General features: G+C 47.1%; 1 protein-coding gene across 1 annotated transcript in view; it reads right to left on the reverse strand.

The window, feature by feature from the left end:
* The window catches only part of GABRB3 (gamma-aminobutyric acid type A receptor subunit beta3), a 364,589-nt gene that overhangs the window by 98,188 nt on the left and 252,333 nt on the right, over positions 1-14,068 (reverse strand). The window lies entirely within an intron of this gene.

The following is a 14,068-nucleotide window of genomic DNA, read 5'->3' on the forward strand; positions in this document are numbered from 1 at the left end:
TCGACTACATCCCCCACATAGAGATCACGACCAGGGTGACCTTTTTGTAGGTGGGACTGCACGTCCCATCTGGAGTCAAAGCTCCCCTCCTTCACTCCGGCCTCTACTATAAAGCCCCACCCTGTGCGGCAGTTGAATTCCTCCACTACCCCACGGTGGAGGGGACCTCTGGCCTGGTGTCTGGCCAGCCACAGGGACTGCTTTTCCTGCAGGTCCCTGACCTCCACTTGCTCTCTCTCTGGGGTGGGCTTCTCAAGGGGGTGTCTGGGTCTCACACGACGCTGCTCTCTGCGGGCTGGTCTCTGCATTACCATCACCTGGTCATCAGCAGGCAACCAGGTAACATACATGCTGGGGCTATATGCTACCAGTTCTTCCTCCCTGGCAGGGGGTGCTGTGACCTCTTCCGGTCATTGGGGGAACAGTAGCTCGGCCTCCCTCTCTCTCAGAGGGTGCTGCAACTTCCTCTGGTTGGTTGGGGAACAGGAGTGATGGTGGCTGGACCTCTTCTCCCTCCCTGGCAGAGGGTACTGTGACCTCTTCCGGTCTTTGGGGGAACAACAGCGCAACCTCATGGCCTCCCTTTCTACAAAAGGGTGCTGCGACCTCCTCTGGCCGCGCAAGGAGCAGCTCTGGGGATGAGCTTTCATCAGCCATTCAGGACGGTGAATCCCTCTCCAGCGGAGAAGGTGCTGTGAGAGCTTCAGGGTGGGATGACAACTTGGGGATCAGGTACCTCTCCACCAGGTGTGCTGGGAACTGAGCTTCCAGTTCTCTCTTTAGCCGAGCCAGTTCTTTGTCCACTTCAGGTCGGAGCACAGGTGCTGGTTCCCCAGTCAGCGACTGATGACCTGTAATTACCTTTGGTCTGGATGTAGAAGCTGGATCCCAGTCAGTGACTAGGGCGCTGTGACCGTCTCTGGTTGGGCAACTGGGACAGAAGGCATTGCGGCCTGGTCTGGTCTGACCGCGGGCGTCGCACCATGTGTTGCATCGGGTGTCGCACCGGACATCGCACCGGACGTCGCATCGGACATCGCATCGGGCATCGCACCAGCCATCGCATCAGGCATCACATCAGACATCGCATCAGGCATCGCACCGGACATCGTACCAGACATCGCATCAGGCATCGCATCAGCAATCGCACCAGCGTCTGATGACAATGCCGGTGAGGTCGGCATACCAGGTTGAACAGGGACGGTTTTGGCACTCACTCAGATTCATGCTGGAGACATCCCGTAGCAGTGTCGCTATTGCTGATGATGACTCCAGTTGAGCATGGGCGGTGCCTCCAGGCGGGCCTTGCTGCACCGACAACCGCAGGTTTCTAATTATCGTTATTATCTTCTTCTTCCAAGCGGCTATCTCTCGCCTGCTCTGCTCTTCCACACCGTCGGCAATTCTTCCCACTTCTGCCTCCAACTCCTCTGCAGTCATGGGCCTGGTCCAACCCTGCTCTCCCTGGTCACCTCCTGCAGACGCCATCTTATCTCTGTCGTTGCTCATCAGGTTCTGGTCACACTTAGGCTTAGTTTCATTTTTGGTCGTCCTCCTCCCACAGGACTGGGACGTCCCCGCAGTCCGGGGACAGATCCGCCCCCATCTTCTCCTTCCACTGTGTCAGAGCGCTCTTCCCATGCTGGGTCAGCCACTCCTCTTCGTAGGCGGTTACCTTTTCTTCTGCGTGGGCTGCAGCTCTTAAAATCGCACGCTTTTAAAAATGACAAAATGGAGGCAGTTCAAATTTTTCAATCGGACTGCTGAGGCGCACTGTCACCTGTCTAAACAGGTCTAGTCCTTGTACCTATTCGTGACAGCAGAAGATGTGTCGCCCACCTGCAGCGATCGCCCCAGGGATACCACTCCACCTCAGGGGACACCACAGGGTCTTCACTTTGGTATTTCTGGCAACAGGCATGTCAGGTTTATTTATATAGGAGTCGTGACGCCACTCACGGTTTGTGGTCAGGGTTATGGGTGACCGCCACTACAGGTTTAACGAGCGCCTGGAGCTGATGGAGTCTGCAGTCAGATGGTGTGGCCTCCCGGAAGTGAGGCTGGCCCTAGGGGCTCAGGTGTGTAGAACAACAGGTCCCAGAATAACTCAGTCTCAGTCTGGAAAGTCTTTCAACTTGTTTTTACTCACTTTTGGGTGTTTTGTGAGGTACCTGGGCGATTCTGAGATTAAACCAGGAGAAACCAGGTATCGTTTAGGCCGGTCTAAGGGTAACCGTTAACTCGCCTTCCTAGCACTTCTTGTTTTGGATAACCCCTGACTTGAAGTACTGTGGGATTCATTCAGGGAAGTTGCTACTGCCTTTTCTCCCCTTTTTGGCCCGTTTACCGGCAGCGTGGACCAAGGAAGATGGCTCCAGGCTTGATCCTCCTTATGGGCCCCCTCGTTGCTGATGAGGCTCGGACTCTAGTTGGTTGGTGAGAGACTTGTAGTTCCCCTCACCGGCAGGTTTAGCAGATCAATAAATGGACGTCTACTCTAGGGACCTGTTCCCCGTGCGTTCCTAGTCACCAGGGGTCCCCGTACTTGACCAACTGACTCCCTCAGCATCTTTCTGACTGACTTGCTGGTGACCGTTCTCCCCCACCAACGGCTACTTCACGTGCAGGGTCTGACTAGAGCGACCGTGTCTCCTCTCCTAGCAACCACGCTCCCTGCTACCAGACTGGCTTTCCTCCTACTTTCCTGACAGCCGCTGCAACCTTAGCTTCCAGCCTCTTTGCTCCACCCCTTGCTGAGATGTGGAGGGAAGCCCCCTCTTGGGTCTGCCCAAGGGTCCCCTCTCAAGGTATGGGAGACCTGGTTGCTATGTGTCTGTGCGTACACACCCTATTCCAGCCTTCAGGATTACCTGGAAGTACTGTCCCCAGCATGGGTGCAGTACTCAGTGGTGCCTGACCAGGTCAGGGGTGCCACAGCAGCACACATCGCTATGTGTGACACCGCAGGAACGATGAACAACCTCGTACCTGCGGCTGCCCGTAATGAGGAAGGAAGGAGGTTTGCGCGATGTTTGGCCCGCTCATCTCTGCCCCTTCGCTTCTATTGGGCGGCCGTTTAGTGACGTCGCTGTGATGCAGAACAAACCGCCCCCTTAGAAAGGAGGCGGTTTGCCGGCCACAGCGACGTCGCTAGGCAGGTAAGTATAGTGTGACGCGTGTCAGCGATGTTGTGCGCCACGGGCAGCAATTTGCCCGTGACGCACAACCGATGGGGATATCGGGGATGGATATCGCTGCGTGTAAACCCCGCTTAACTCCTGCACATGAAGCATTCAGCTTTAGACCCTAACAAGCTCTTTCCCTTTTTTATCCAGATTACCCAACTATGTAAAGATCTCGTTTCAATTTAGGTTGAATTGATGCAGAAATTAAAACAAATTTTCTAATACTTGTGAATATCTCTATTAACTTTACCATTAACTTGTAAATACTAAAATGACAACAGAGCTTCAATATACAGGTGCTGTAGTCATCTGTATTATACATTGAATACGATGTCACAAGGCTGTCACCTCAATTTGTTAATGACACTTTTCCCATGGTGTCAATAATCATATACTGTACATGTTAAAAATTAATCAACATGTATATTCGAAACATACACATTTCTATAGAAATGCCATTTTTGTCTGCAAAATGTACAGTGTGTCCACCCATATCCTGTTCACCACCATTAACTTGAGAACGGCGGCAGCTATAGTCATAGCAGTGGTGTCTAGGTATAGTAAAGTAGCCATGCACTACACAATGAAACCACCTATAGCGACACCTGGTGGAAAACAACGGAGTTAGTATTTTTATCTCGAACATGGAATGAGATAGAGAAAAAAAGTGAATTACAAAGTTGTAGGGCATTATCAATTCAATACGAATCGCCACCTTGCATACAGAAATGCTATGATTAGAACGTGAAAACTCACAAGGCTGCGGACATGAAGCAATACCTCATGGAGACCTTCCTACAAGTCATTGGGTATGGTGGCCTCCACGCTCACCTAACCTTACCCCATTGGACTTCTTTCTGTGAGGTCACATAAAACAGCAGGTGTATGCGACCCCTAACCCAGCATTGTAGGACCTACGACGACGTATTACAGATGCCTGTGCAAACGTGTCACCTACCATATTGCACAACGTGCAGCAAGATACAGTATGCTGCCCAGAGTCCAGATGTGCATTGCAGCTGACAGTGGCCACTTTGAGCATCAAAGTTAAATAAGTGCCATATGCGTGACTAGCATTCAATGTTTTTTTTTGGGGGGGGGGTCATGGGTTGGGTTTCATATCATAGCATTTTTGTATGCAAGGTGTTGATTCATATTGAATTGATGATGCCCTACAATATAATTCCCTTTTTTTCTTTCTCATTCTGTATCATATATCATGAGTATTAAAGATTAACTTAAAATGCTGAAAAGTGACACTCTACAACAATACATGCAAATTATGTCACTGAATATTAAAGGGAAGGTGTCGTAAAAAAAATAAATCAATAACTGAAAAAAATGTAAAGTATTAATGTTTTATCTAAATATTATTATTTGTTTTTAACTGAGAAAAATCTAAACAAAAATTTAAAGTTTGATATTTTCCACTTTCCACACTAGAGGGAGCAGCTGCTGTAGAGCTACTGTAGAACTAGCTCACATTACAACTGCAGTAAAAGTGTATGGAATCTGCTCTCCTGTGTGTGATGTCACAGCTCCCTTTCCCGATCTGGGTGTTTCCAAAAAGATAAGAGAGAATGATGGTTACCACAAAGTGATCCTAATGTCTAAAGTGTCACTTTACTTTTTACATAGTGTCCCACTACATCCCGTGCCGCACTGCATCCCGCACCTCCATATACTGTGCTGCTGGCCGGGATCGGAGGTCTGAAATGACATGCGGTGAGGAGGGGTGATCTGCATACTGAGCGGCACTGCACTACAGATGTCATGCCACGATCACTGGTTCCAGCCGCATACACTCCTCTCAGACTTGCGCCCTTGGCAGCCTGTCCTGTCAGCCTAGTGTCTGTTCCTCCAATCAGCGATCACAGCACAGAGCAGCAACAAGTGGAGGCCCTGGGTGAGCACACGTGGGGGGGAGTGGAGGAGGAGGGAGAGTGAGTGGTGGAGTGAGGGGTGATTTGGGGGGGTGAGCGGAGGGGAGAAGGGTGAGTGGCAGAGTGGGGGGTGAGCGCCGGCAGAGGGGGGGTGAGCGAAGGGGGAGGAGGGTGAGCGGAGGGGTGGGGAGAAGTACGCCAGGATCAGTTACATTGCAATCACCGCTGCCCGGCACCGGTACTCATCCCATCCAGGCGGATGACAGGGGGAAAGTGCAGCACACAGCATATGCTGTGAGCTCCACAAAGATGGCGGTGATCTCCTCCCTCTGCTTTGATCTGGACAGCCCAGGGGGCATGTCTAGTTTACAGCAGATGCTGTCTCTGTGTTAGCAAATAGGGTTGGAGCTCGACAATCAGAGTTAATGCACAGAGGGCTGCCATAAATGAGGTGAGTAACTAATCTTACACATAGCAGATCCAAGATGGCAGCCCCCAGTGCTTCAAAAACACTAGAATTAAATAAAAACTAAATAAACACAGTGAGTTCAATTTTGTATTAAAAATACATGATTCCATAATCACTATTATTAATACAAAAAAAAAACCCGCAACACCTTACCTTTAAGATCTCCCGTAAACACAAATTATGGCAATGATATTATATGGGTATTATGAACATAATTGTATGACAGTAAAAGCAAAGACCGCGATTCATCAAGATCGGCATTTCTTACGCCCAATTTTGATGGGGTTGTGGATGCAGGCTCCTGTTTTGTTAAGAGGCATGCCTCTTAACGAATCAGGTGAGGTACAAAGTGGTGAAAGCCACCACTCACTCATCATGAATTTGAAAGCAGTGGCCACTATACCCCTTCACACTCCCGTTTGTTGGAATTTACCTTGTCGCAGCTGGGCGAAACAGTGTGAAAACACCAAAAGCTTTTTAGACAGAATTCTTTCAAAAAAGCTTTAATTAATAGGGGCCTGTTTGTTCTATTATCTTATCCTTAAAAAATTGACAAAATGTTAATGTAATCTCTACTATATATACTGCTAACATGCCCAAAGATTTGCTTTACCTAGAAGTATGCAAATAAGGACCCTTTTGGTAAGTATTTCACTGGTAAACATCAGAATACGTACATTATTTTGAAAAGCTGAAGTCAACTATGCTTTTAAACAGGTGCATAATGATCCCAGAGTTTGTGACCGCTACCGGATCCGTGCTGCAGGGGGTCTTACTGACCCCAGCTCCTACTTTAGCTGGCTGTGCATCAACTGAAGTGTATTGTGGCACATTGCAATACATGCTGCCAGCCAAACAGAGGCTGGCAGCTGACGTTGTCCAGCATGCCAGGAACTGGAGGTGCATGGCAGTGACTTCATGTGCCATCGTATACATGCCAATGTAAGCTGCCCCAGCTGTAACATAGGACGCAGCAGCAGGGGAGTGGAGGAAGATGAGTAGAATGTTAAGGTTTTTTTATGCAGAAGAAGAATGTTGGACATATATACTATGTTGGGGGTCATATATTCCAAGATTTGGGACATATATACCAGGATGTGCCCAGGATAAGGACTTATATATTACATTAGGTGACAGATATTCCAGGATGGGCATAGCATGAGGGACATATTAACCAGGATTTTGGGCATTTACACCAGAATGCGCCCAGGATGAGGGAAATATATTCCACATCCGGGGACATATATACCAGGATGGGGTCCAGGATGAGGGACATATATATCAGGAAGGGTGGCACTTATCCCAAAATGGTCTACATATATACCAGGATGCAATCCAGAATGAGGGACATATGCTGTATACCTGAAAGGGGCCCATGATGGGGGATATATATACTTGTAAGGAGCACAGGATGAGGAATATATATATATATATATATATATATATATATATATATATATATATATATATATACTTGGATAAGGGACATATATACCAGGATGGGGGACATATATATCAAGATGGGGGACATATTTACCAAAATGGTGAACATATATACCTAGAAGGAGCCAAAGATGAGGGACATATTTACCAGAATGGGGGACATATATACCAGGATATGGACATTTATACCTGTAAGGGGCCAAGGATGTAGGACATACTGTATATGCCAGACAGGTGCCCAGGATGGGGGGACATATATACCAGGATGGGGGACATACTGTATATAACTGGAAGGGGCTTAGGATGGGGGACATTACTATAGGATGGGGAGAAATTACTACATCACAGGTATGGAGGGGCAGCAGATATGTCTATATAGGTTTTAGAACACTACAAAGGCCAATACATCTGATCAAAATGCAAGGGAGGTGAATTTAAGGGAGCACAGATCCAATAGATGCACCGGGGCCCATCGGACTCTAGTTATGCTATTACCTTTCACTACAACTGTATGAAAAAATAATAATAATTAGAGCCAGTGACATATGTATGCAGCTTTATAGGCTGAAAATACATTTCTCCTAATGAGAAAATGATGGCCAGTATAAAGGTTGGGTGTAGCGATGACAGGAACAGCACTGCACATATACAGTGCCTACAAGTAGTCTTCAACCCCCTGCAGATTTAGCAGGTTTGATAAGATGCAAATAAGTTAGAGCCTGCAAACTTCAAACAAGACCAGGATTTATTAACAGATGCATACATCTTACAAACCAACAAGTTATGTTGCTCAGTTAAATTTTAATAAATTTTAAACATAAAAGTGTGGGTCAATTATTATTCAACCCCTAGGTTTAATATTTTGTGGAATAACCCTTGTTTGCAATTACAGCTAATAATCGTCTTTTATAAGACCTGATCAGGCCAGCACAGGTCTCTGGAGTTATCTTGGCCCACTCCTCCATGCAGATCTTCTCCAAGTTATCTAGGTTCTTTGGGTGTCTCATGTGGACTTTAATCTTGAGCTCCTTCCACAAGTTTTCAATTGGGTTAAGGTCAGGAGACTGACTAGGCCACTGCAACACCTTGATTTTTTCCCTCTTGAACCAGGCCTTGGTTTTCTTGGCTGTGTGCTTTGGGTCGTTGTCTTGTTGGAAGATGAAATGATGACCCATCTTAAGATCCTTGATGGAGGAGCGGAGGTTCTTGGCCAAAATCTCCAGGTAGGCCGTGCTATCCATCTTCCCATGGATGCGGACCAGAGGCCAGGCCCCTTGGCTGAGAAACATCCCCACAGCATGATGCTGCCACCACCATGCTTGACTGTAGGGATTGTATTCTTGGGGTCGTATGCAGTGCCATCCAGTCTCCAAACGTCCCATGTGTGGTTGGCACCAAAGATCTCGATCTTGGTCTCATCAGACCAGAGAACCTTGAACCAGTCTGTCTCAGAGTCCTCCAAGTGATCATGAGCAAACTGTAGACGAGCCTTGACATGACGCTTTGAAAGTAAAGGTACCTTACGGGCTCGTCTGGAACGGAGACCATTGCGGTGGAGTACGTTACTTATGGTATTGACTGAAACCAATGTCCCCACTGCCATGAGATCTTCCCGGAGCTCTTTCCTTGTTGTCCTTGGGTTAGCCTTGACTCTTTGGACAAGCCTGGCCTCGGCACGGGTGGAAACTTTCAAAGGCTGTCCAGGCCGTGGAAGGCTAACAGTAGTTCCATAAGCTTTCCACTTCCGGATGATGCTCCCAACAGTGGAGACAGGTAAGCCCATCTCCTTGGAAAGGGTTTTGTACCCCTTGCCAGCCTTGTGACCCTCCACGATCTTGTCTCTGATGGCCTTGGAATGCTCCTTTGTCTTTCCCATGTTGACCAAGTATGAGTGCTGTTCACAAGTTTGGGGAGGGTCTTAATTAATCAGAAAAGGCTGGAAAAAGAGATAATTAATCCAAACATGTGAAGCTCATTGTTCTTTGTGCCTGAAATTCTTCTTAATACTTTAGGTGAACCAAACAGAATTCTGGTGGTTTGAGGAGTTGAATAATAAATGACCCTCTGAATAAACTTTCACAATTTAAAAAAAAAATAAAAAAAGAAATAACATTCTTTTTTGCTGCAGTGCATTTCACACTTCCAGGCTGATCTACAGTCCAAATATCACAATGCCAAGTTAATTCCGAATGTGGAAACCTGCTAAATCTGCAGGGGGTTGAATACTACTTGTAGGCACTGTACCTATAATCAAACCCTTTGGTGTTGAACCATTTTTCCTTTTTGTGTTTTTGTTTTTTTCTTTCACCTTCTCCAAGCCATACCTTTGTTATTTGTCTGTCAATTTAGCTGTATGACACCTTGTGTTTGCAGGATAAATTGCCGTTTTGAATGACATTATTCATTTTAATGAATCATGCACTGAAATATGGGAGAACATTTCCAAGTGGGGTGATATTGTGGAAAGAACCCTGCAATTTAGCAATGGTTATTCGTATTTTGTTTTCACAAAGTTCCTCGTGCAGTAAAAATTTAGTTGGAAACTTGATTGATTTTTCAGGTCAGTCAAATCATTGTGCATCCAAACTTTTATAGATTTTTTTTAGATTGGTCTCCCCTGAATTTCAAACTAGAGCTGAGCTTAAGAGGAGAACCAAGATGGCGGCAATGGTGTCCATAAGCAGGTGCGAGCTGTTATGGTAATTCATCTGTTCCCCGCAATGAGTGTGTGCATCGGCAATTGCGCTACTTAAATGCTATTGACAGTGGCATTTAAATAGTTAAACCACGCCAATCTCTGCTGTTTCTGGCTGATGTCAGCTATGAGTTACTGCCGGCATCTGCCCTGTATAGAGGCAGCCCAACTCCTAAGCCTGTTACACACAAATAAGGGGTTAAACATGCATAACCAAATTATATATTTTGTTGTCTACACTCTTTGAAGTGTTTATATGAAATCCATAACAGCAATGAGAGATCAGTTTATAATCTTATGTTGACAAATCTTGATGGACTAAAGGCCGCTTTACACGCTGCGATATCGGTACCGATATCGCTAGCGTGGGTACCCGCCCACATGCTCCTCTTCCAACGTGGTGTATTTAATCCTGTGCACTATATGTCCTATTGGGGGCCTCTATGTTGGAGAAACAGGACAGAGACTGAGAGCAAGGATGAGATCTCACAGACACACAATTACAGACAAAAAATTCCATTTACCTGTGGCCAAACATTTCTGTGCTCTAGGACACAACATAAACCACATGAAAGTTGTCATATTTAGGCCATATGCCCACGCTGCGGAAAATGCGCGGATTTTGCCTCGGATTTCTCGCGGAAAAGCCGCAGATTTCCCGAAAATCTGCAGCAGTGGCACTTCCCAGCCGTTTCTAAGGCTTTTTGGAAATGCTGTGCCCATGCTGCGGATTTTTCCGCGGCGGATTTGGTGCGGATTTTGATCCGGAAAAATCTGCAACATGTCAATTATTGTTGCGGATTTTGATCCGGATTTTGGCTTCAGAATTGGGAAAAAAAAAAAATCCGCACCAAAATCCGCGGCAATTCCGCGGTAAATCCACGGCAAATCCGCACCTTTGAAAAGGTGCGGATTTTGCGGGAAAGCCGCGGATTTTCATGCAGAAAAATCCACAGCAACATTCTACCATGGACACATAGCCTAAAAGGCAACTTCAGATCACAGAGCCATCGCAGGGTCTGGGAATACAAATTCATCACAATGTTTAACTCTGTGGACACAGGACTCAATCTCTCAGAAGGATTTATGACCCATTATAAAATCTGAGAGGTCAGCTCCAGAGACTACAAGGGCACCAGGCCTCTGATCCTACATGGATATTTTGGACAATAAGGGTAAGTTCACACAGTGCGTTTTTCGCGGCGTTTTTGCTCAGAAAACTGCATGACTTTGCTTCCCCAGCAAAGTCTATGAGTTTTCATTTTTGCTGTCTGCACACAGCATTTTTTTTCAGCTGCGTTTTTGTGGTGCCACAAAAACGCAGCATGTCAATAATTCCCGCGTTTTTCACTGCGCTTTTCATCCATTGAGTGCAATGGGATGTTGAAAGACGCAATGAGAAACGCAAATAGCTGCGTTTTGATGCGTTTTGGTGCGATTCTAAGACCAAAAATGCAGCTATAAACGCAGGAGGTGGGTAGTAAAGTGACATGTACAGGAAGAGGATTCCTTCTGTCAGTAAATACAGAAGCGTGAATCCTCCTGGTACCGTCACCGCTGCGTCCACCTCCCGTCCTGTGCATGTATGCTCCGGTGCGGCGCCATGTACGGGCAGGAGGTGGAAGCGGCAATTAAAAGTGAACAGTAGAAAAAAAAAAGTTATACTCACCTGTCTGCAGACTCCCGGTGCCATGCCCGCTCCCAGATCCTCTCACGGTATCGCCGCTCCGGCAGTGTGCAGTCTCCCCGGGTATGTATGCCTGCAGGATGCAGGACCTGGCGCTGATCACCTGATGTAGTCACCTGACGCATCAGCTGATCGTAAGTCTCGGGCTGACGCCAGCGGCCGGCCGGCTTAACCTGTCAGCGGATGCGTCAGGAGACTTCATCCCTGATTACCGGCAGCTCCTGCAGCGATCGGACGGGATCAGACTCCACTGCAGGAGCTGCCGGTAATCAGCATATAAGTGAGTATTTTTTTTTTTTGCACCGATGCATCTGCTGATTGTATAAACGGCTTTTATACAATCAGCTGATGTGTGATGTGATTCAGGCACTTGATCCTGACACATCATCTGATCGCTTTGCCTTCCAGCAAACCGATCAGATGATATTGGATCCGGATTGGACGGCGCGGGACCCTTGACCCAGGATTACTGCGGAGGGGGGTTCTTTATTTCAATAAAGATGGAGTCACTAATTGTGTTGTGTTTTATTTCTAATAAAAATATTTTTCTGTGTGTTGTGTTTTCTTATCTTTACTAGAAATTCATGGTGGCCATGTCTAATATTGGCGTGACACCATGAATTTCGGGCTTAGGGCTAGCTGATAATACACACCTAGCCCTAACCCCATTATTACCCAGTGAGCCACCCGGTATCAGGGCAGCTGGAAGAGTTGGATACAGCGCCGGAAGATGGCGCTTCTATGAAAGCGCCATTTTCTGGGGTGGCTGCGGACTGCAATTCTCAGCGGGGGTGCCCAGAAAGCTTGGGCACCCTGCACTGTGGATTCCAATCCCCAGCTGCCTAGTTGTAACCGGCTGGACACAAAAATTAGGCGAAGCTCACGTCATTTTTTTTTTAATTATTTCATGAAATTCATGAAATAATTAAAAAAAAGGGCTTCTCTATATTTTTGGTTCCCAGCCAGGTACAAATAGGCAGCTGGGGGTTGGGGGCAGCCTGTACCTGCCTGCTGTACCTGGCTAGCATACAAAAATATGGCGAAGCCCACGTCATTTTTTTTGTTTGGGGGGTAAAGAAATCCTGCATACAGTCCTGGAAGGAGGATGCTGAGCCTTGTAGTTCGACAGCTGCTGTCTGCTCTCCTGCATACACTATTGGATGGAGGATGCTGAGCCTTGTAGGTCTGCTCCCCCTGACTCTGCCTCCAGCATACAGTCCTGGATGGAGCATGCTGAGCCTTGTAGTTCAGCAGCTGCTGTCTGCTCTCCTGCATGCACTATTGGATGGAGTATGCTGAGCCTTGTAGTTCTGCAGCTGTCTGCTCTCCTGCATACACTAGTGGAGAATGAAGAACATATTGAAGAAGGAAATGACATCAGACCTTTTTTTTTTTGTTCACTGATAAAAAACGCATAAAGAAGCAGTGAGCAAAAACGCAGCAAAATGCGCACCAAATCGCGGCAAAACGTGTGCGTTTTTTGCCGCTTTTTTTGCCGCGGGTGCGTTTTTGTGCGGTTTTTGACGCAAAAAACGCACAAAAACGCAGCATCAAAAAAACGCAGTGTGTGAACCTACCCTAAAACTCACCACTAATCAAAGCTAATTAAGGACTCACTTTCCAAGCTCAGTGTTTGTTTATTTAAATGTCCTTTTACTATGCATCGCTCTGCCCTGTTTTGTGTATATATTTGTGTTTCTTCAGCTATTTTGTCATACCATGCCTGAGGAAGAGACCTGAGATGTCTTGAAAGCTTGCTTTATAACATCATATTTTATTTTTATCTTAGTTAGCCATTAAAAGGTATCAGAACTACAAAATTTTATTTTTGTTTCTCTCACTAAGAGCAATCAATCATTTTTCAACTGGCTAACACGGTACCAAAACCTTTTTCTTTTAACATCTGTTGGGCGACACGCGCAAATCGCTGCCCGTGCCGAACAACATCGCCCGGACCCATCACACATACTTACCTGCCTGGCGACATCGCTGTGACCGGCGAACCGCCTCCTTTCTAAGGGGGCGGTTCGTTTAGCGTCACAGTGACGTCACTGAACCGCCGCCCAATAGAAGCGGAGGGGCGGAGATGAGCGGGACGTAACATCCTGCCCACCTCCTTCCTTCCGCATAGCGGCCGGGAGGCAGGTAAGAGAGCTTCCTCGTTCCTGCGGCGTCACACGGAGCGATGTGTGCTGCCGCAGGAGCGAGGAACAACTTCGTTACTGCTGCAGTAACGATAATTGACAATGGACCCCCATGTCACCGATGAGCGATTTTGCACGTTTTTGCGACGATGCAAAATCGCTCATAGGTGTCACATGCAACGGCATCACTAATGCGCCCGGATGTGCGTCACGAATTCCGTGACCTCAACGACTTCACATTAGCGATGTCGTTGCGTGTAAAGCCCCCTTTAGGCCTCTTTTACAGGTCTGTGAAAATCACGCACGTTTTTCACGCATTTGTCAAAGGTGCGTATTGCCCTCCGTGTGCCGTGTTTATGGCACACGTGTGTTCTTCGTGTGCTATTCGTGATAACACACACGGAGAACAGAAACTTTCTGCTCACTTGTCCCTGGCGTTGCTGTCCGTGGTGCTGATCTGCGGTCTCTGGTCCTGGAGACTCCCCGTTGCTGCTGCTTCCGGGCCGCAGTGGAGTGAATATGCGATGAGCATAATGAGCGGGGGTTGGAAGCAAGTGACAGC

This window comes from Anomaloglossus baeobatrachus, chromosome 2, assembly GCF_048569485.1.
Source record: "Anomaloglossus baeobatrachus isolate aAnoBae1 chromosome 2, aAnoBae1.hap1, whole genome shotgun sequence".
NCBI classification, from domain to species: Eukaryota; Metazoa; Chordata; class Amphibia; order Anura; family Aromobatidae; genus Anomaloglossus; species Anomaloglossus baeobatrachus.